The sequence below is a fragment of the Equus caballus genome, chromosome 10 (genome assembly GCF_041296265.1).
Source record: "Equus caballus isolate H_3958 breed thoroughbred chromosome 10, TB-T2T, whole genome shotgun sequence".
Taxonomy (NCBI): Eukaryota; Metazoa; Chordata; class Mammalia; order Perissodactyla; family Equidae; genus Equus; species Equus caballus.
The window spans coordinates 68487807-68509688 of record NC_091693.1 but is presented as its reverse complement, the minus strand read 5'-3'; the positions used below and the strand labels follow the sequence as shown (position 1 = coordinate 68509688).

General features: G+C 42.7%; 1 protein-coding gene across 14 annotated transcripts in view; it reads left to right on the top strand.

Annotated features, from left to right (window-relative positions):
* Window positions 1-21882, top strand: part of FYN (FYN proto-oncogene, Src family tyrosine kinase) — a 204456-nt gene that overhangs the window by 92986 nt on the left and 89588 nt on the right. For 2 of the 14 annotated variants that reach the window (XM_070225436.1, XM_070225434.1), the window contains exon 1: window positions 15743-16159. The exons of 8 other annotated variants lie outside the window; for them this stretch is intronic. The gene's annotated coding sequence lies outside the window, so the exon portion shown is untranslated. Of the gene's footprint in view, window positions 1-15718; window positions 16160-17324; window positions 17434-21882 lie in introns of those variants that run through there. 4 more of the 14 variants (XM_023650944.2, XM_070225435.1, XM_070225437.1 and 1 more) reach the window with 4 other exon arrangements.

Sequence of the window (21882 nt, the reverse complement as noted above, 5' to 3'; positions counted from 1 at the left end):
GCTTGTGAGGTGCTCGATAAAGCAGTTATTCTTGATAACTGGGCATTTGCCATTGAGGTCAAGCCACTAGAAGGTGTGCGAATCTTCCAGCAGGAGGGCTGCACAGGATGGGTTGGTCACGCCCCATTTGCTGTCACAGGGGACATCACAGCTGGTCACCTCCACAGTCCCTCTTCCAGCATCCACTCCATAACGAGCTGTGGGAACCACCCCCCCCCCCCCCAGACATTTGTCATCTTCTCTCCCCCTGTCAACCATTCTTAGATGAGCTTGGCTGATTTTACTTCCCTTCTTGCCACCTTTGCAGCCAAGGCTGGTCACATTGTTTGACCTTTGTTCAGTTTTGCAGTTAATGTTATTTTGAACCAAAATAACGAGAAGAAAAAGAAAGGTTGGGAGTAGATGGTACCCTTGTTTGGGCCTCAATTACCATGTTTAGGTTTTCATTTCCAAACCTTTCTTTTGATTTTGTTGTCTGTGCTTATTATGTAGCCTTCACAAAGCTCCAATTATTGGACTGAAATTTTTGAGCTTTGACTCAAAGAATTTGGCTTTGGTGCGGGACCTTTACCTGTGATTGGAGGGAGTCAACTGTGTCACTGCAGGTGGGCTGGTGTTTAAGATCGGGTGTCTGTAGGTGGAGTCAAAGAGATGGACATGGCCTCAGGGATTGTCTGGCCCAATCTCCCACTAGCCAAAAAAAAGTCTCTTCAGAATCCCTGACAGAGGGAATCCAGATTCTCGCAGACATGAGGAGCTTGCTACTGTGCAGAACAGCTTGCTCCAAATAAAACAATCTGGAGGCATAGGAAAATTTTAGAGGGCGATGAAGTTGTTCTAGATCTTGATTGTGGTGGTATTTATACAACTGTACGCTTTTGTGAAAACTCACAGAGCTATACAGTTGAAAGGGTGAATTTTGCTGTATGTTAATTAACCTTAATTTTTAAAATGGAAAGAAACAAGCAGTTAGATGAATACCTGGACATTTAGCTTAAATTGTCAAAAAGAAAGAAAGAGGGAAGGAAGAACCGAGAGAGGGAGGGAGGAAGAGAACACCGTCTAGTTCTTAAGTTGAACTACAACGTGCACTCCATGAGACAGAGACTCCGTCTTCCTTCCTTGCTCTCAGTGCCTGGATGGGGCCTGGGACATAGAAAGCCTGTGATAACTGTTTACTGGGTCACCTACTGCTCTTAGCCACTTTCTAAGCAAACGAGACAAGTCCGGTCACTTTCCCACATACCAGCCCACCAGCTCTTTGAAGACACTCTCCATCCTCATTCATCTTCTCTTCTCTGAGCTGGACATACCATCTCCCATTCTTCATCCTTTCGTTCTGGTGTTATTGTCCTGTCACCCCCTCACCCTGAGACTCTCCTTGAGGAAGCCTCTTCTTTACCCTCCCCCACACTTGGCCCTTAGCTCTAGAAACGCTGCCCCCGAGGTGGTCTGGCCCTGGAGAAGTACAGTGGGCCATCGCTTCTGTCGATGATATTAATAGACACCAACCCTAATCCTCTTCCTTCACAGTCAGTACTCAGCGCCTGGTAGTGGATGGCGAAGGATTTCTTAAGAGTAGTCTTCTAAGAATGGAGCTCCTAAAAGTGGAGAGGGGAGCAGTCCAAGAGATCGGGTGACAGCAGATCCGTCCTCTTAAATGTCTTGACTGAAATGGGGCCGGGCCTTGCCACCCTTACTTTGAGACAGCAGTAGGGCTGTCTATAAATCTTTCGGAGTAGTAGGGTATCACAGATCCTGGTTCTTCCTTATGAGTCACAGGAATTTTGAAATTCTTAAAACTAAAACTTGTGGGTGCCTTGGAAAATCTGGATTTGTTTTTTCTTGGCCATGCCAGGGGCAGGATATATAAATACGTAAATGTATAGAGAGTTGTGGTTCTCAACCAGGTGAATTTTGTCCTCCCAATGGATATTTGGCAATGTCTGAAGACATTTTTGGTTGTCACAGCCGGGGGAGGGAGGGTGTGTGCTACTGGCATCTAGTGGGTGGAGGTCAGAGATGCTGCTAATTATCCTACGGTACCCAACACACAAACCGAGTGATCCCACCCAAGATATCGATAATGCCGAGGCTGAGAAACCTGATATAGAAGTAATAAAAAAAAAATTAAATGTCAAAATTACTCATTATTTTGAAGGTTTAAAATTTTAAATATTTTGACATTTATTTATACGTAAATATATAACTAGAAAACATAAAGAAGTTTGTTCAGAGAATCACAGGGCTGAAAGGGCTTCTGAGAGGCCATCTCTCATGTTACCCCTGACTCCAAGCAGAAAATGACCGAAATGAATTCAGACAGAGAGATGGGGTGCCTGAAGGCTTAGTACTGATGACTGTCAACCACCGCAAAAAGGGAGACTCACACAGCACGATCCCAGCATTCACACCAAAGAGCTTGTCTCACGTTTTACATCTCGGCCCCAGCATCTTCAGATGTGTTTGTCTTTAGATGACCTCTGAGATGAAATGGGATTTCAGTCCGGGCTAGTCCCTCCTTTTGAATCAAGGGTAGCGATTCTGGTGTGATGAGAATGTGCTTAAGCACTAGAGGGATCTCATTACAGATGATTGAGATTGGGTATTTTGGTACACAGGGCTGTTTATTTGCATCACTTTCCTAGTGACACCACAATCAGGTTTAAATGTGAGTCGTCGAGAGGTTTTTTAGCCCAAGATGGCTGCATTTGCTGAAGCAGGGAGATTAAAGCAACATATGTCAAGTTGTGATATAGGACCATCCACTTGAAAAGACTTTAATTATAGGGCTTATTTTGGGAGGGTAACTGTGCTTTTTGTGAGGTATATTTTGGGATCCACTAACCCAGCTTCGAGGCCAGTAATATCTTCCCAGAAAGGGCGTGGTGTGTGCTCATGAACATAAATATTTTCTTACCAAAAGCTTTGGTATAATGTTCTTTCGACTTTACTCCCGTTCATTTTTCTTTTTCTGATAATCTTCTCTTTCGCAAGAATGCTATGAAAATGCGTTCTGGAAGCCAGAGACAAGAAGGATAAAAGCTCTCATTTCAGATGGCCAAGCTCAGAGATTTAGGGACTTCACATTGTCAGTCTGCTCTTTTTAAGATGAATACAATTCGGAGGAATGCACCAAAGCTGAGTAGTAAGCAGTCGAATGAGACTATAAAAACACCGTTGGCACCAAATATTTTAATGCAAGTGTCTATGGAAAAACCACACATTTATAGCTACTTTATTCCCCAGCAGCCCTTCTCCAACCCATGGCTAATTCTCCTGGGCCGTTTCAGTGCCCTTACACCATGGCTCATGCCCAGGAGCGGGTGTCTGCTTTCAGTTTTGTTCTTCAAGACTTGTGCCTTGTCCGTGCCCTGCCTTTGGGGGCTGCCCTCACTTCCCTGTTGATACTGAAAGGAGGGGTCAGAACTATCTGCCCAGCCAGCATTTCCTCGTCCTTATTTAAAAATGAACGATAAAGGAGAAATTACATCAGCAAAATAAAATTAGCATCTCGTATACACAATGTGTGTGTGGGAGGGAGAGGAGGAGCAGAGATAAAGAATAAGAACAAGCAATTTTGTAACCCAAAAGACCAACCGGACCTAAGGGCAGGAGAAGCGCTTTTACCTAGGTTCTAAGACAGAAAGGCGATACAATGAGAGCAAGAATTCTCCTTGAGGGAGGGTGGAAGGCAAAGCCTGCTGAGCGCAGAAGTCTCTGGAGAGGTGTGTCTGTTCTCCCAGAGGCCGTCTACGGGTCCCTGCATCCAGATCACCCAGAGAGCTTGCTTCAAAGTGCAGGTCCACTGTAGACACACACAAGCTGAATCCCTGTGGTAGGTGTGTCTTCATGCTGCACCCTCCAGGTGGCCCTTATGCACACTAACTTGTGCAAATTGCTGCTCCTTTCTCCATTCTCAGCTTTACTCAAGGCTTAGGGTTCCAGGTTGTATGCCCCAGTCCTGCCCGGCCTCTGAGATTCCCTTCCAGGAGCATCACTGAAAAATGTGAAGAACAGATCAGTTCCTTTGAAAGTCAGACCTGTGCCTGCTGCTCCTTGCTCTGGTGTGTATACCCATCTTCTGTTAACCTCCTGCACTAGGTCCTTGAAATAATTCCCATGGTCGTTTTATCCCTTGCTCACTGAGAGACGTGTCCTCATTCCAGGTTAGTTTTGGTGACATGCTAAACCAGATTCTTTGAAGCTACTTTGAGGCCGCCATCCTGCTGGTCTGCACCAGTAGCCCGTGTATTTGCCATCAGTCTTCACTCTAAAATTTACACTGTGGTGTGGTTTTATCTGCAGCAATACTTATAAACCAAAATTTCCCACTTACGGAGGGGAAACACTTTCAGAATAGGTAGCTGTTGTGTATTCTAGTGCGTGACTAGAGAGCTAACACTGTGGGATCCAGGTGGTTGGACGCACCCCACAGCCCTGCCTCTGATTGGCCCGCTGCCCATGTGAATGCGTATTGTGATAGCATTTGTATAGCTAATTTAAGTTTATAAGGAGCTGTGGTACAGTTGCTCCTCCCAAACCACTTCTTAGGTGGTGGAGCAGGTATTATCCCCAGATAAAATCTGAGGCTCGGAGAATTCAGCCTATGCTAAGGCCGTGGTGTTTGGGAGTGTGGGGGTGTTTGCTGTCCTCCTCTCAGGGACTGGAGGCAGTGGTGGCACGCGGTGATGTGGGGAGTTGAGTGGAGATGGTAAATGTCCTACAGTGTCTGGGATAGTCCTGTCCAGCAAAGAGCTGTCCTCGGCACAGCATCCATTGTGCCCTTGCTAGGAAACACTGCTCTGAGGTTCTACAGCTGATGTATGGTACAGCCAAGCTCACACTCACACTCTGAATCCAGGCCCTTCTTGGCCCTCTCCAGGTTAAAGGCATCACAGAATTCATTCCCGCTTCGTTGAGAGCTCTCAGGCATTAAAACTGAACTCAGAGTGGCTGTCCTGCAGCTTATGCCGTTGCTGGACTGTGCTCCACAAGTCAGGGACAGCATGCTCTCTGAGGAAACAGCCTCTCTCAAACCTCAGTGGCCCAGCTGACCAGCACCTTGTCCTGTCATCTCTCTATCAATACCCCAGTGTAGATGGAGAGCGAGCAAGCCATCTTTGGAAAAGATCAAAACCTGAGACGATGCCCACTCACAGCCTTTGATCCGGTCTTACTGGCTTAAAAACCATCCAGATAAGGAATTAGGTGTCAATTTCAGAAGTTCTTGATGCGATATCGTAGGCTTCCTACCTACCTGAAGGACTCTTACAGCCTGCCGTTGGAGCTTTGTTGAAAGTTTGGTTTTGATGTGAGCCAGCAAAGAAGCTGAGACAGTGGCTACATCAGTTTGAATGAGCACACATGAAACTTATTAAAGTGGTAAAAATAAAACCGTATTGGATGAAAAGGCACACGGTGAAGCTGACCTAAATATAAATGTTGAGAAGGATTACGAAAGGGAAAGTAGTGATATTATCTGATTTTTTTTTTTTCTGTTTTTGTTGTTTTTCTTTTTCCTTCTCTTCCAATTTCTTAGCTTTTTATTTTGAAAAGTTTCAAACCTGCTGGTTTGGGAGAACAATAAACTAAACACCTGTGTGTCCTTTACCATCGCTTCAGCAGTTGTTCTAAATTTGCCACATTTGCTTTCTTTATTCCTTCTTCCTACAATATATGTAAATATATATAGTGTACATTATATACATCTTGGCAGCACCATTTGAAAGTTGCAAACATCTTGACACTTTACCTCTAAATATTTCATCATGTATCTCCTAAGAATATTTTTCCTCCATAGCCACAATACTATTATCTTACCTAAGACATTTAAAAGTAATTCCATAATATCATGGAATGTCTGGTCCATACTCAAACTTTCCCAATTGTCCAGGCTGCTTGTGGTATAGAGTATTGTACACTCTGAGCTTGTCTGTTTCTTCACAGTGTTGTTTAACTTGCTCCTGTTTTCCTGAAAATTGTTAGATGTACAGGCTTGTTGTTAGATGCAGGTTAAACATCTTTTGGCAAGAATACTTTATAGATGATGTTGCATGCTTGATATTACATCATGTCAGGAAGCAGATGATGCCAGCTTGTCCCACTATCCACAGTGCTCACTTTGATCCCTTGGGTAAGGCGGGAACCAGAACTCATCAATGTCCACATACGCTTCAAGTCAGTAAGGCATCTGTGGACTGGTACGTGGCTCCTTTGGGAGCGTCCTGTCCCCCACCTCCCTTTCTTCCAGGGCTTTGAGTACCCGTGGATAATCCTTGCCTGGATCAGTTATTACTTTGGGATAGTGTCTGATATTTTTTACCCTTTTCTTTCTCTCCTTCAGTTCTTTATAGTGTGTGATCTTGACCTTCATATTTTCACAATGATGGTTTTTTAGACACTTCCCCGGTGATCAGCTGGATTTTGCTGTGATAATAGATTATGCCAAACATGTTTCTTTCTTGCCTTTGGGATAAGAAGGAGTAACTAGCAGAGCATTTACTACACACCAGGTACCACGCAGGCTCCTTGCCTCTATAGAACTTTCACTTTCTTCCCATGCAACGGCTCAGACTAGTGAAGTGACTTGCTCAAGGTCACCCAGCTCTTGTGCTGGAGCTGAGATCAAGCTGCATCTGTCAGGCTTAGAGCCAGGGTTTTTCCACTCATCCTTGTTCCCTCTGATCCCCAACCCAGGCTGTGTCTCTCACCCTACAGTTCTTGCCTTAGACGAATGGCTACCTGACTAGGGAGGGCCATAAACAAGGAAAGGCAGCTAGGAGGGGGCTGTGCAGCTGAAGAAACATAGCCGCCCACTCCTGAAAGAGCCAGGTGCTACTGGGTCTTAGACAGATGTGGGCCCAGCACTACTAGAAATCTCGATCTGTGTAGTAATTGTCACAACTTTTTAATGTTGGCAACTGATTTCTAGATTCTGACCCACTTGTCAGCTGCATCACCAATTTTCAGCACCCACACTGCTGCTGGCTGAGGCCGCCTAGAGTCGGCCAAGGCTTTGTTTAGAAATGGAATTCATTGTTTGTCTTTGTTTTTAATATCCTCTTTTAAACAGAAATTAATATTCCTGAGATGTGATACCATTTTGAATTGGTGGGTGTTTGATTTTTGGAGAGGTTAAAATTGAGTTTCAGACAAGTGTTAACTGCTGTATTATTATAAAATCTTGGGTTTCTTACTTAGTAGGTTAACAGCACAAAAGTAGATAGTTCATCTGTAGCTTTGAAAGAAAGCAAATACATTTCCCTCTGAATATTATCTGTAGGATTTTTCTTCTTCAAATTGTTCTCTGAGTTCTTCACAAGGGATGAAGTCTGTCTGTCTTACCCATTGGCACTCCTTGTTCTTTCTGTATATTTAACAGTGTTAACAAGTCACAGAAGAACCTGTAAGCTTGTTCCCTTGAGAGGAACTGAAGCAGGACTGACAAAGATAACTAGCAACACTTCTTAGGATGGGCCTGAGTTGCTATCGTGCTGGCTGAGGATAAAGACCTCTTAGGTTAATTCCAATTGTTTTCAGCAGAATTATTCCTGCGTTTGGAGTGTTAGGGAATCATGCAAGTAAAGATCATGCAGGAATTTAGTCCGGCCCTCCCATTTTACGGATTAACAACATGAGGCACAGAGATGTTGAGTCTGCCTGGATCAGACCTAATTAGGCTGAGTCTTGTGATTGCTCCTCACGTTTCCTGAAGCCAAAGTTTTCGGTCAACAAGAGGTTACCATAGTGGTTCACCCTGGCATGTCACCTCACCATCCGAACCTTCCGCTACCCGGGTTCCCACCTATTAGTCACATTTTTTATTCTTTTTCCAGTTTTATTGAGAAATAATTGACATGCACACCAGTCACATTGAACGAGTGAAGAAATGAAGGTATACATCAGTGCTGTCCAACAGAAAGAGAAGGCAAGGAACATGTATAATTTACAATTTTCTAGTAGCCATGTTAAAAGACTTAAAAAGAAACAGGTGAAATTCATTTTAATAATATACTTTAACCTAACAGATACCTAAAATATTATATCACTGTGCAATCAATATTAAAAATTATTGAAATTTTTTGGGTACTAAGTCTTTGAAATCTCACAGTGTGTTTTACACTTAACAGCACATCTCACTTTTGACAATCCACATTTCAAATGCTCAGAGTGGCTAGTGGCTACCAGTATTGGGCAGCTTAGCAGTCAAGTCCAAGGTCAAACCCAGCTAGATTCTTTAATTGAAATCGCTTGAGAGAAACCTAATCAGCTTTCTTGTCCTTCCCCCAATCTGAGGCCACATATTTCTATCTTCCTTGTGCCACTTTTTTTCCAGCTAATTACAGTGGAATGCTTGGTTTGGCCATAACCACTAGCTCAGCAGTTTCTACCAATCCTGGCAGCTGGTGAGACCAACATGCTCTGCCTTGTAAGTGATAGTGTAAAGCATACTCCCAAAATTTCTCCACAGCAGTTTCTATGATTTCCTTTCTCGTAGGAGTAACTCAACGGCATTTTGCAAAACCAGGGTGATTCTTTAGTTCACCCTTTCCTAAAGACCCATCCTAATCAATGGCTTCTTAAAATATATACTAACTAGTAGACTACCACAGGCATTAGACATTTTTTATCTGTTTTTACAGCAAATATACCTGTTTTGATTCATGATGGTTCGTTATTTTTTTTTTACTAGTCAAGTACTCCCCCGATGTATCAGTCCCATTTCAAGCATTATTCACAGTGAAACTGAGAGTATTATTCACAATGAAACATTAGTAAATGTTGGATTCCATTTCCACTAAATGTCAAGTCTCTGCCCATGGACCTCTTTCCTTGAAGTATTAGATAATAACACAAATCCCAGGAAAAAAACATGACAGGAGACTGGCTCCTGGAGTTTGTTGTGATGAACTTCACCCAGACAGAAACCCTGATCTGAAATTTGAATAAGACAAAGATTGTCCTATATTGTTAATTAGAGGCCAGACCTCCACGTCTTCCAACATTCTCAGTTAAGTAGAGGATAGAGAAGACAATACCTTTTATTCTTATCCTGTGGCTTTCTCAATAATTGAAGGATGGCACCATAAAACGAGATGAATTAATTTCCCCTGATTTCCTTCAGTGCTGTATTCTTTAGATTTTGACTTGGTATCAATCTTTTTTTTTTTAAAGATTTTATTTTTTTCCTTTTCTCCCCAAAGCCCCCCGGTACATATTTGTATATTCTTAGTTGTGGGTCCTTCTAGTTCTGGCATGTGGGACACTGCCTCAGCGTGGTTCGATGAGAAGTGCCATGTCCATGCCCAGGATTCGAACCAACGAAACACTGGGCCACCTCCAGCGGAGCATGCAAACTTAACCACTCGGCCGTGGAGCCAGCCCCGGTGTTAATCTCTTTTATTCATAGACTCCCTGAAATCTGTCATTTTAAAAACTTCAGGTGTAAGGTTGCATTTGGAATCAGAGCAATGTGTTGTAAGGGCTGTTTTCTTCTCTTACCCTCTCACTTCCCTGCAGTAAAGCTCCCTTAGACCCCCAAATCCTAATACTTTTATTCACTCTCATTTGAAGGCATTTTTATTTCTTTGAGTGAATATCTCGTGTTCATTTCAAAATGTCATTTAGTAGCTGTATTTCTGCAAAATAACCAGAAATTATAGTTGACTCCAGCCAAGTGGCTGAGTACCTAGGTTTTGCTTCCAAGTATGGTGCTGAGTAGCAATTTTTTGGTTTCATCTTCAATATTAATAGTTGACTGAGAGTGATGGATGGGGCTGGGGATAAGGAAAGGAAGTACAGAATACAGTGGCAGAGCATCATCTACCCCAGCGACTCTTCATTCGCCAGGGGTTCTTATCAGAATCACCTGAAGAGATGTTAAAAATCCTGGCACCCAGGCCCCACTGTCAGAGCCCTGAGGGCAGGGCCCAGACAAGTGTAAAAGATAATACCTGCTGTTACTTACTTGTGTCCATTTGTCAAAACTTAGGGAGAACTTTAGTATATGTAAATTAAACCTCAATAAACTTATTATCCTGAAATACATTTGTATGCACACATTGAAATTTTTGACACCCACTATGGAAAATATTTTGACTATCAAACGCTCTGGAGTCCAAAGATAAAGCTCGCAGTTGAAACAATCATTCATTCACTCAATAAACATTTAAGGAGCAGTGCTAGGCATTGTTGTTGCTTTGGGAAACAGAGGTGCTTTGGGACACAATGCATGCATGCCCCTAAGGGTTTTGTTTTATGAATTGAGACCAATATTCAATAATTACGATGCAGTGTGAGAAGTAAAATAGGAGTGTATCTACAGAGCAAAAAGCCAGGAGACCTCCAGCAGACACACACCCATGTGCACACACGCATTCCCAGTTCTACCCTCCTGCCTTCTGAAGGTGGAATGGGGTAGGCGGGGTTGGGAAGATTTCACAGAGAAGCCACAGAACATGAGTCTTGAGGCGGAGGCAGGCAAGGAAGTGAAAAGTATTCTGCCTGTTTTTCAAAGGAATAGCACTCAAAATTTGTTTCTAAAGTGAAAAAGGCCTTTATGACATCATTTGTTTTTTAAGGTGATTTCAACAACCGTTGACGTGATTCACTTCGTTTACCTTGATCTATCTAGTCCCGGCATGAGTCACAGTGCAAACACACAGTAGGTATGTAGCACAGTAGGTGTGCTGAATTGAATTGATGCTTTTCATGGTTCTGTTTTTCCCCTGACAAACTGTTAGACACAGTTGTGTCTTAATAATAATAGCAGTGTATAATTTTCAAAATACCACCCAAGTTACCTCTAAGTATTGCTTCCAAAATACTAAAAATCTCTGCCCTTGAAGGAGAGCACATTTAAGAATATGAAAATGGTTCCTGCAGGTATGTGTCATGGTATGGTTTGATTTTTGTATTAGAGGAGCATTAACTTTTCTTTCTAACCCAATTTTTACTCTTCCTCATTCTTAAATCTATCTGAGGTTTTAAAAGAGCAACATTCCTTATCGAACTGTCTTTCGAGTAAACACAGAAAACGGCATCGTGTCTTCCTGGATATTGGATGCTCTTTCAGCATTTGGGGGCAGAGTATTTCAGAGTAGCTGTTGACACCACATTGAAAAAAAAAATACTCAATGCTGGATGTCTGCTCATCCAGGGCAACTGCTCTCCCTACACATTTTTGCAACTTACATGCAAATCACCATCATTGATTCCTTTGATGCTGCAGAACATAACAGGAAAAGTTGTAACTTGACCCTCTGACTATGTTGTAACATGGAAGGACAGTAAGAGCCAGCTCACATATTGCTTTGTTTGGAAGGAAAAAGTGATGTTTCTAGAGGTGCCCTGTGATTGGAAATCTTTGCTGTTAGTCTGCCTGCTTCCCAAGCCTAAAAGCAATGTGCATTCCAGGCTCTGTTCCATTAAATGGCTGGTCTGGCTGGAGGGAAAGAAGATGATGTCATGGGAGCTGGGCTTGGCGTTTTAAATGGCACAATAGACAGGGCATTCGCTTGGGTCCTGGGCATACGATTGAGTCTGAGCTCCACTGCTGACCAGCTGTGGGGTCTTGGGCAAGTCACTTCCCCTCTGTGAACCTCACCTTTCTGCTTTCCAAAATGGCAGTTGTTTTGAGGATTAAAGAAGATAAGAAATGTGCTGATGTGATGCCTGGCACTGATAAATGCTTACCCTGTGTCAGGCCTCTTTACTTTGCCCTTGTCAACATATATATCAATCTTGTCGTTCTCTTATTTAAAAACTTTTCAGGGTTCTCATTACCCACTGAGAAAGGCCTAAACTTTTTAACCTGGCATTCAAGCCCTTTTATGATCTGTCGGTCCGACCCACCTTTCTACCACATCTAACTCTTACACTTCATATTCATCCCATAGCAAAACCACACCATCCACCATCTCTGTGCCCTCAGTAGGCCTCAGGCACTCACTGCTCCACTCAGGATGCCTTCTTCGCATCTCTTAGAGTCTAGATCCAGTCTCGTGCAAGGTGCATCTTAAATGCCCTCAGACTGAAAAAGTCACCTCCTTGTCCAACTCTGTGTCTTTCTCATCACAGATACTCAAAGGCCTCTCTTCTCTTCTGCAAGGAGGTTTGCAGATGGACACCTTCTCATTGTGTCCTCACCTGGCCTTTTCTCTGTGCACATGCATCCCTGATATCCTTTCATAAGGACACCAGTCCTATTAGATTAAGGCCCCCCCATATGACCTCATTTAAACTTAATTACCTACTTAAAAGCCCTGTCTCCAATACATTGGGGGTTAGGGCTTCAATATATGAATCTGGTGGGGGTGGGGAGGGACACATAATTCCGTCAGTCAGTCAGTAACACATGGGTATAAAAATTCCGCCAGATCCTCTGAGGGAGTGTGTGTATGTTTGCGCTCGTGTGTGCGCACGCTCCCTGTGCACGGTCCCCTCTGTTGTGAGCTTTCTTCTTCCTTTCTGCCCTCAAGCAGAAAGCCCACAGAGCAGCAGGTTACTGTGTTGCTCCCCTGGGGGAGCCCAGCTGGGCTGGCCCTGTGAGCTGCCCCCACGTGATCCCACCCCTCAAAGACTCTGCTTCTGCCCCCACTAGGAGGGCTCCCAGAGACACGCTGTCTCCCCCAGCAGTTCCATCACAGCCCCCTCCATGCCTCCAGCTGCCAGTGAAGGGGAACAGGAGAGAGTGAACCACAGCAGGGAAGGGAAGGAATTAGGAGATGAGAACAGGAGGGTGACATTTTTGTTTTAAAAGAAAGAAATGAAGCCTTTCCTTTTACTTCTCTGTTAAACATTGTCCACAGAGGTGGTTTTTCTTCCTCCAAATTTCTCCAGGTCCCCAATTCTGACAGCCACTGAGGAACCCTTTAGCTCTACGAGTCTGGACAGTTGATAAGTGATGTGGGAGAATGCAGCCTAATTGGGCCCTTCGTTAACCCACCCCTGACTTACAGAGGGGAGGCTGTTCGGTTACAAATAGTTTCTATTCTGCTCAATCAGAGGCTCCTCATGCCATCATCTGCCTGCAAATTAGCTGGAGGCACAAGCTTTGCATTATGCAAAGTATTTATTCTCACAATTAATATGCTGTAAAAGTGTGGTTTCACGCTTTTCTGCCAATATAAAGATTCTCACCCGGTGGTACACCGAGTCACCTGGGGAGCATTTACAAAGTACCCAAGCCCTGTCCTTCCTCCCCGCTCCCCCCACCCCGTGAGAGAGAGAGGTCCCAGGGCCTCCCTAACCCTGCACTGTTAACCCATCACTTCTTATTACTTCCTCAGGGGTTTCTTATTACATTTTTCAAATATAGGATCCCATTTTTTTCCTTGATAAAATCCAGTGACCAATTTGGTTTTTAAACATTTTACTGTTTTATTATGGAAAACTTCAAATTAATAGAAAGTAAACAGTGTAGCATAAGGGGACGCCCCGCATCCTTCATCCACTCCAACAGTTATCAGCATTCTGCCATTCTCATTTTCTCTGTACCTAAATTATTCTTATTTTCTCACTAATTCAATTTTGTTTCATAGATAAGACAGACAGCGTAGTCTGTAAACTGAAAGTTGGTTATGTGTCCTTACAGGTGCCCTCCCCCATTATTGCATTTAATCTTCACAGCACCCCTAGGCGTTGTTACCCACATTTTATAACTGGAAACTGAAGCTCTAAGAAATTACACCCCAGCCCAAAGTCTCCCTGCAGGTTAACACTCAAGCAGGGATTCACACTCAGAGGTGTCTGAAAAGTGTGCTTTTCTCCCCCTAAGCTGCACCTTAGAAAAATCAGGACCATGAAATAGCGTGTGGTTAAATGTTTTACCGTGTGGATAGATGGATAGCTGTGTGGTAAAGCAAATGTGGTATAATGTTCATGTTAAAAGCTAGATGGTAAGTGTATGAATGTTCAATGTAAAATTATTAAAACTTTATGTTGGAAGTTTTCCACAACAAAACATTGAGGGGAAATCCCAGCAGAAGCAAACTTTGTCTTAACTGTCAAGCAGTGGGCCAAGCACACAGGCTGTTTTCAGATACCTATGCCGTTGACGTCTGCTCCAAAGAGACAGCTTTGAGACTTCGTCAAATTTTAATCTTGAAAACGGCAAGCCAGGGATAGAAATTACCTGGAGCTGTGCCTATCAACATTAACGGGTGGCATCTTAGAGAGCTCAGAAAACCAGAAGCAGAAGCGAAGGCTCTCCCAGGGTGCTCCCTCGACGGTGGGCCGACAGCTCAAGAGGCCTCCTCACTGTTGATGCTCATGAAAGGCCAGAGCCGGGGGTAATGATGGGCAATTCTCTTTTCCAGTTCTGGCCACTTAGATGGGATTCCATCATTTACCTAAAGGAACATTTTGCATACATACAACCTACCTGTTGAAGCTGTTCCTTTGCATGGAAGGACATAATCAATTTTTTTATACTGCATCAAAGCAGAACCACCCACACTGTCCATTGTGTGGTGCGGGCCCTGCTTTGATGGTGAGCTGGCCTGGCCAGGAACTGCGGAGCAGTCTGTGCTCTGTTGGGAGTGATGGTTGGAGGCAAAGATACCCTGTTAAGAGGATTTCTGAGGGCGTTTTGTTGCTGAAGGTACAAGGAGACCCTGGTTGGCCAGCAAGCAGGCCCCTCTCCTACTCCCTCAGAGAGCCCTGTGCATCCCCACAGCCCAAGCTTGGCTGCAATTGGCTTTACCCAACCCACCCTTCAGTGCTTGAAGCCAAGTGTTCCTGGCCAGGGAAAGCTCTGCCATTCTAGCTTTAGCCTTCTGTGGAAGAGGGAGCTGCCTAGAGATACAAAAAGCCACCTCTCCAGAATCTTCTAGCATCCCCACAAATTGTAAAACTATGGTCACTCCAGGAAACGAAGAAGTTTTCAATAACCTTTCCCACTGATTTCCAGAATTCTGATTGAATCTTGGAGCCCAGGTGACTCACTGATGTTCATACAGTTACACTGTCCTCCTTTCACTATACCCTGAGCAGAATTTAGAGCCCTCAAGAGGTATCTGTCTCACACATTAACTACTCCATCAGCTTCCTTCCTCCTGAAGTATCTAGGCAGTACACTGGAAGGAAGAGCAGGCTTTACAATCAGACCTGGACGTGAATCCCAATTTCCACCATTACTGACTGTGAGACTTGGGGAAAGTTGCCTCACTTATTTGAGCCTGCTCACAGGATTATTGTAAGGTTTGAACTTAGGTAAGTACATGAAATTGCCCAGCACAGTCTCAGGCCCAGCAATTGCCACTAAGCACTGGCTTCCTTTTTCTCTCGTATGTGTGGTATGTTGTAGATATGAGATGAGGGCTCACATCCTTGCTGTTTCCTGGCGGCGTGAACACATCCTGTCTCTTTGCATCTGTGCACCTCGTTTTATCATCTGAAAATGGCCTGCTTATTCTCCAAGACGCTGTGATTTTTTTTTTTAGTTATACTATCTAATTGCTCCATAGGGTGCTCCCTCAGATTGCAGGGGCACAGGAAGGTCCTGAGCATGGGGCAGCCCAGAAAGGGTGAGGGTTGGGGGCAAATGAGACTGTGGGATTGGGGAGATGAAGATAGGGAGAGCAGAGGAGAAATGATCAAAATCAGACCAGAATCAAAAGGTTGGCATTTCTAAAAAGTCAGATTGCCTCTTGGGAGTTTTGCCAAGGGTGGGCCCCAAGAGAGGTTTGGTTACCCCACACTGAGGAGTGTGGGCGCCTGCGCTTCCGGTCAGTTCCCCACAGGAAACCTGATTGCAGCTGGGCCCCACGCCGCTCTTCCTGGGGGAGGCTCACAGGCTGTCTGGGCTGAGTAGACCCCTGCAGCATTCCTACTCACACACTGGCACGGCTGCCTTCCTCCCGAGAATGATCTCCGTCATTTTTCATGTGGTCTCGCAACCCAGAGAGGCTGTTTGCTCAGTTTTGCATAACAAACATTGAATCTGTTGTTGGATTTGCAGTTTAGCCTTGCTCATCGACCTTCCGCCCTTCCTGTTGGTTCCTGACTGCTGCGGGCATCCAGGTCTTCGGGACGTACTTTCTCTCTTCTCCGCGGCTGCGGGGAGCCCAGTAGTTGGGCTTCCTTAAAGGCAAGCAGATGGAAGCAAGCAGGAGCGTGGAGGCAATTAGAGGATTTCTTCCTCCGAGCAGTGCAGGTTTGCTCTCTTTGGGTGTTTGGCTGTTCTTGCTCATTTTTCTTTTCCATTTGGGCTTTGTCAGGCTGTCAGCTTTTTTTCCAGGCTGTATTTTGCTGCTGGTTGCAGGAGCATGCAAAATGGGGTGACTTGGTTGCTTGTTGTTCAGAATCAAGCTTTCCACCCCAAGGTATGGATAACGCATATCCTGATGAGGAGGAGGAGGATGATGCTCCATATTTGTAAAATATTCTGCAACTTAAAGAATGCTTTCGATTACATCGCTGTGTGGTTTAGTCTGGACAGAGGCTCAGAAAAAAATGAAGGCATCTACTCACTCTGTTGGAGTCGGAGTTTTTCCTTGTCTTTACACCATCTCTGTAGTCAAACCACAAAGGGGAGAGTGATAACATGAAAACTGTAGCTTTCCACTTTATTCCTTTTCTCTTTCTAGTTTCAGTCAATCAGTTAAATATTGTTCAAACATTTATGAGCACACTGCTGGATTCTCTGACGGCATTTAAGTAATTGTAGCAGGCAGAGAGCTTCCAGTCTAGTTGGGGAAACAAGACCTCCAGCTGTGAGTTTAAGCAACAGTGCCCAGCACACAGAAGGTGCTCAGTAACTAGGTGTTGGATGAGTGGGTGAATAAATGGATGGATAACGTAACCCACCAAAGTCCTAAAAAGCAAGGAGAAGAGCTGGGGAGGACCTGAAAGGTGCACAGTCCTCGATGGAAACAGACACAGAGGTGATAGCACCCCCGGAGTGCCCAGGGGCCTGGAGCAAGAAGGCAAGAGGTCCCAGTACTCTTGGGGATTACCTGCGTTAGTGATTTGCCATCCGTCAGTGCAGCTGAATGATAGGAAACCATATAGATACAGACTGAGAAGAGTAAGCAAGGAAACTGTAATTCTCTGCTCTTAGGGGTAGGACAAGCATGAAAGCGGGAGGGAAGGAGGCAGGCAGACAGACAGACAAAAGGGAAAGATTGCTTGTAAAATTGCTGTTGGGAGAAATGCCAGCCAAGTCACCCCACTGTAAAAGTCTGTCTCTTGGACTTGAGAACCAACTATATTGCAGCCCTGTACTAGGAGCTAGGAGAAGGCAAGGGGGAGAATTAAAGAGATACGGGACTTGGCCCCAACCCTTTAGAGATCCCACCATGCACAGGAAACAGTGAAATGATGTGAATGCCCCACCCTACCATGATCAAGTGCAGGGATAAGCCAAGGAATTGTGAGACAGCGAGAGCAATGTAGGCCTGAGTTGCTGAGAAGAAGGCTTCTGAAGGGGTAAGACTAGAGTAGGGTCTGGCACACGGATGTGATGTGGGAACCGCATGGACGGTTGTGTGGAGATATGTACCATCCTGGGTGGAGATCATGTTGGGGCTGTGGGAGATTGATGGAAGAGCTGTGGGGACACTGGTGTGGAAGGCTTGGAAGCCAGGCAGTAGAGCTAGAGAGTGTTGCTGAATGAGGAAATAACATTTTGAAGGGGGTAAATGGAATTTTTGTTCACTCCCGCAATTCTCATTATGTCCTGCTACCCCAGATGCTGGGGTGGGGGCTCTGTGCTTTCCTTTGCTGATGGTGTGAGAGTAAGCTAAGGGAAGAAAACACCTCCTTGGGATGGGCACTGAAGCTTTGAAGTGTCTCCTGGGGGCACTGGTACGCTCCAGGCCAAATGGAGTGGTAGTCAGTCCTGTGGTAGAACAGGAAAAAGAATATCCTCCAGTATGGCTGTCAGTAGGACACTGTTTTTGTTGGTTGTTTCGGCTGCCATGAAACTGTACTTAGTGTGTGTGTATTTTGGAGGGCTGCGGAACTTTGTGCCATATGAATTCCAGGTATTTTCATTAAGATGAATTTTTAAAGGTAGTATCTACATTAATACACACCCTCCGGTCTAGAGTACTTAGAAAATACCGAAAAGCGGGGAGGACAAAATGAAAGTCACCTATTATTCCATCACTCAGAGATAAAAACATACATTATTAGTATTTTGTTCAATGTCCTTTCCCAGTGCAAATTTGGAATTTTTTAAATGCTTTCAAATTGCGCTTAATGTTTTTTTATGTAATTTTTTTAACTTGGCAATATGCCGTGAATATTTTTCTGTCAATAAATTTATTTTACAATATGATTTCAGAGCTGTATCCTATTCTATAGGAATATACCATAGTTTATGTAACCAATCAAATAAGAAACCAGTCTCCTGTTCTTGCTTATTTTGGGTGTTTCCAATAAATTAGGCTTTGAACACATTTTTAAAAATAACCTCATAATAGAGTATTTTCAGATAACCTTGTTTTCATTGAGTGAATTGCCCGGTCAGATCCAAGTGAATATAGAAAGTTCTCCACGAAGTTTTATCTCATTTTTATTATCACTTCATCCAAAATAATAACTAATCAACCCCTGAGTGGAAAAGAATTGTATGTGCCATAGTATGCTTCCCTAAGGATGTTAAAAACAGGAGCAGACCAAGCCCCATGCCGATGGATATACCCAAATATAGAATAAGAGTTTGGGGGATCTCAGTCGGATCAGGTGGTTCTTAGAATTTAAATGTCATCCTGGGCTTGATTGTAGTGAAATTTCAACAAAAAATGTTTTTAAGTAACCTTCAATATTATCTTCACATGGATGAGGAACTTTCTTAACCTTCTCTCTACCTACCTGTCTCTGTCTCTGTTCAAGACACCTGTCTCCTTCCCGATGTGGGACACCCTTTGGAGGGCTGGTTCCTGCTGACTTTATTATAGGCTGTGTAGAAGAGAAGGTGTCAACTTTGTTTTTCCTTTGAAGCAGAGTTTGATTTGCAGAGACCTGGAACTTCCTGTTTGTGTTTCTTTTCCAGTAATATGTGTGATTCACCACGATTCAAGGTAACCCCGTCTACAACGCCTTGTTTTTTTCAAGTGGAATTTTTCCATGGGAACTGTATAATAGTGAGGAAGCCTGTCCGTCTTCCATGAAATTATACTCCCTGCCACTCAGAGTTTCACAATATAATTAGGTTACTTGTTTTTCTTAATTATTTTTTCTCTTCCTATGCTCATCTGAGTGAGGTGTGTGGAAGAGTAGTCAATGAAGGTCAAGGAAAATAAGCACAGTGTTCTATTTTTTAAAAAATTGCTTTGTCTAACTGTTGCTGGTGCATAGGAACAGAATTTATCATATTTAACTACTACTTGGCAGTTTGCAAAAGACTTTTATCAATTCTGATAATTTATCTGTATTGCTCTTAGGTTTTCTGTGTAACCAATCATATCTATAAATAATCAAAAGTTTTATTTCTTCTTTTTCAATCTTTTATGCTTTATTTATTTATTTTTCTTGTCTTACCACTCTGGACAGGACCTGCAATACAGTGTTAAAAAGAAGTAGGGAGAGCACACATCCTTTGCTTGTTCTTGATTTTAGAGGGAGGGCTGCTAGCATTTCACCATTGATCATGATGCTTACTACTGGGATTTGGTTAATACTTTTTATTAGGTTAAGAAAGTTCCCTTCTGATCCTAGTTTGCTAAAAGTTTCTATTTTTTAAAATCACAGATAAGTGTTGAATTTTATTCAATGCTTTTTTTCTATGTCTGTTGATAAAATATCATACGGTTTTTCTCTTTCAATCTAATAATGAGAAATTATTGTCGGCAATTTTCTAAAGTTAAACCATCCTTGCATTGTTGGTAAAAATCCACGTTAGCCATGATATAATTTATGCACTGTTGGATACAGTTTGCTAATATTTTTTTAGGGTTTTTGTGTTTGTATTTCTATCTGAGACTGGCTATAATTTTTCTTTTTTCCTAATATCCTTGTCTTATTTTGATACTAAGTTTGCACTAGTGCTTTCCATTTTCTATCTGCAAAACTTGCCTCTTTTTTCTCTAAAACCATCTGAAACCTAGTGTTTTATTGGTTTTGTTTTTTGGGTGGAGGAAGTAGATTTTTAACTGATGAACCAGTTTATTTAATGGTTATAAGACTTTTCTCTGAAATTCTTCATTTCATTGAAATTTTCAAATTTAATCTCTGCTGAATCTATGGTTATGTTCTCTCTTTCCTTCCTAATATTATTATGAGCACCCTGTCTGTTTTTCTTGATCAATTTTGGTGGTCTATTTTATCTTTTCAAATAAACAGCTTTTCCTTTGTTAATCTTCTCTGATATATCTTTATTTTATGATCTTATGAATTTCTACCCTTTTTTATTCCCTTCTTCCACTTTCTTTGCATTTACTCTTGTTCACTTTCTTACATCCTGAGTTGGATATTCAATTTTCAATCCTTCTTCCTTCTAGAATAAGATTTAAGTATTTTCCTCTAAATACAACTTGAGGGAATCTGACAAGTTTTAATATGGAATATTTTCATCATCACTCAGTTCTAAGAATGTTATAATTATTTCTTATTTGATTCATGAGTTATTAGCAGTGTCATTTTAAATTGCTAGACAATGACAGTTTATTCATAATCGTTTTGTTTTGGGATCTAACTTGAAAAATCTATTGTTGTCAGAGAATGTTGTTTGTATGATATCAGTTCTACAAAATTTATTGAGACTTACTTCATGGCCTAGTATGTGATCAAGTTTTTAAAACATACATGAATTTTTTTTTAAAAAAAATGGATAGTCTCTGATGGAAGCTGGGGAGATAGACTAAATATATCTATTAGATTAAACCTCTTCATTGTGCTGTTCAAATCTTTTATGTATTTATTAATCCATCAGTCACTAAGAGAGGTGTTGGTAAAATTGCTCACTATGTCACTTTGTCCTTATAATTCTGATGATTTACTTTATACATGGTTGTTTCCGTTTCCCAGGAAGAATATTAAAAACTTTTCACTGACATTGTCCGCTTTATCTCAGAACATAGATTCCTTCCTTTGGCTTCTAAGCAACTATGAATTCAGCTTCTCAGAAGCCCTGACCTCAAGGCATTCATCTTCAGATTACCTTGTTAGCTTCAATACCATCGGCTATTTCGGGGGGAAAAAAAAGCACCATGAAATCCTAGAACTTCTGTGCTTGAAGGAACCTTAAAGTTCATCTAGTCCAACCAGTATCTGATTAGATAAATTCTATCAGAACATCTCTAGCATCAAGATATTCTCTACCATGTTTCGGAAGGTCTCATTATTAAAATGAGTCATAAGAAAATATTCTTCCATTTAACAACCCATCAGTTTTTTTAAAGACTACTTAAAATGTCTTCTTCTCTAAGCAAAACAGTATTTACCTTTATGTAGTAGTTTTTCCCAACGTAATTCCAAGTCCTTTCAATATCTTAATTACTGTTTTCTGAACAAGTTCTAGATTCTATATAGTCATGACTTGAAAGACTGTCAAATTATACACACACACCCACACACACATACTTATGGGTACACGTGTGTGTGTATGTATGTATGTATATGTATGTTTTTTTTTGTTTGTTTTTTGTTTTTTGTTTTTTAAGATTTTATTTTTTTCCTTTTTCTCCCCAAAGCCCCCCGGTACATAGTTGTATATTCTTCGTTGTCGGTCCTTCTAGTTGTGGCATGTGGGATGCTGCCTCAGCGTGGTTTGATGAGCAGTGCCATGTCCGCGCCCAGGATTCGAACCAACGAAACACTGGGCCGCCTGCAGCGGAGTGCGCGAACTTAACCACTCGGCCACGGGGCCAGCCCTGTATATGTATGTTTTAAGGAATACTTTCTTGGATAATTATTAAGGAAGTCCCTTGAGAA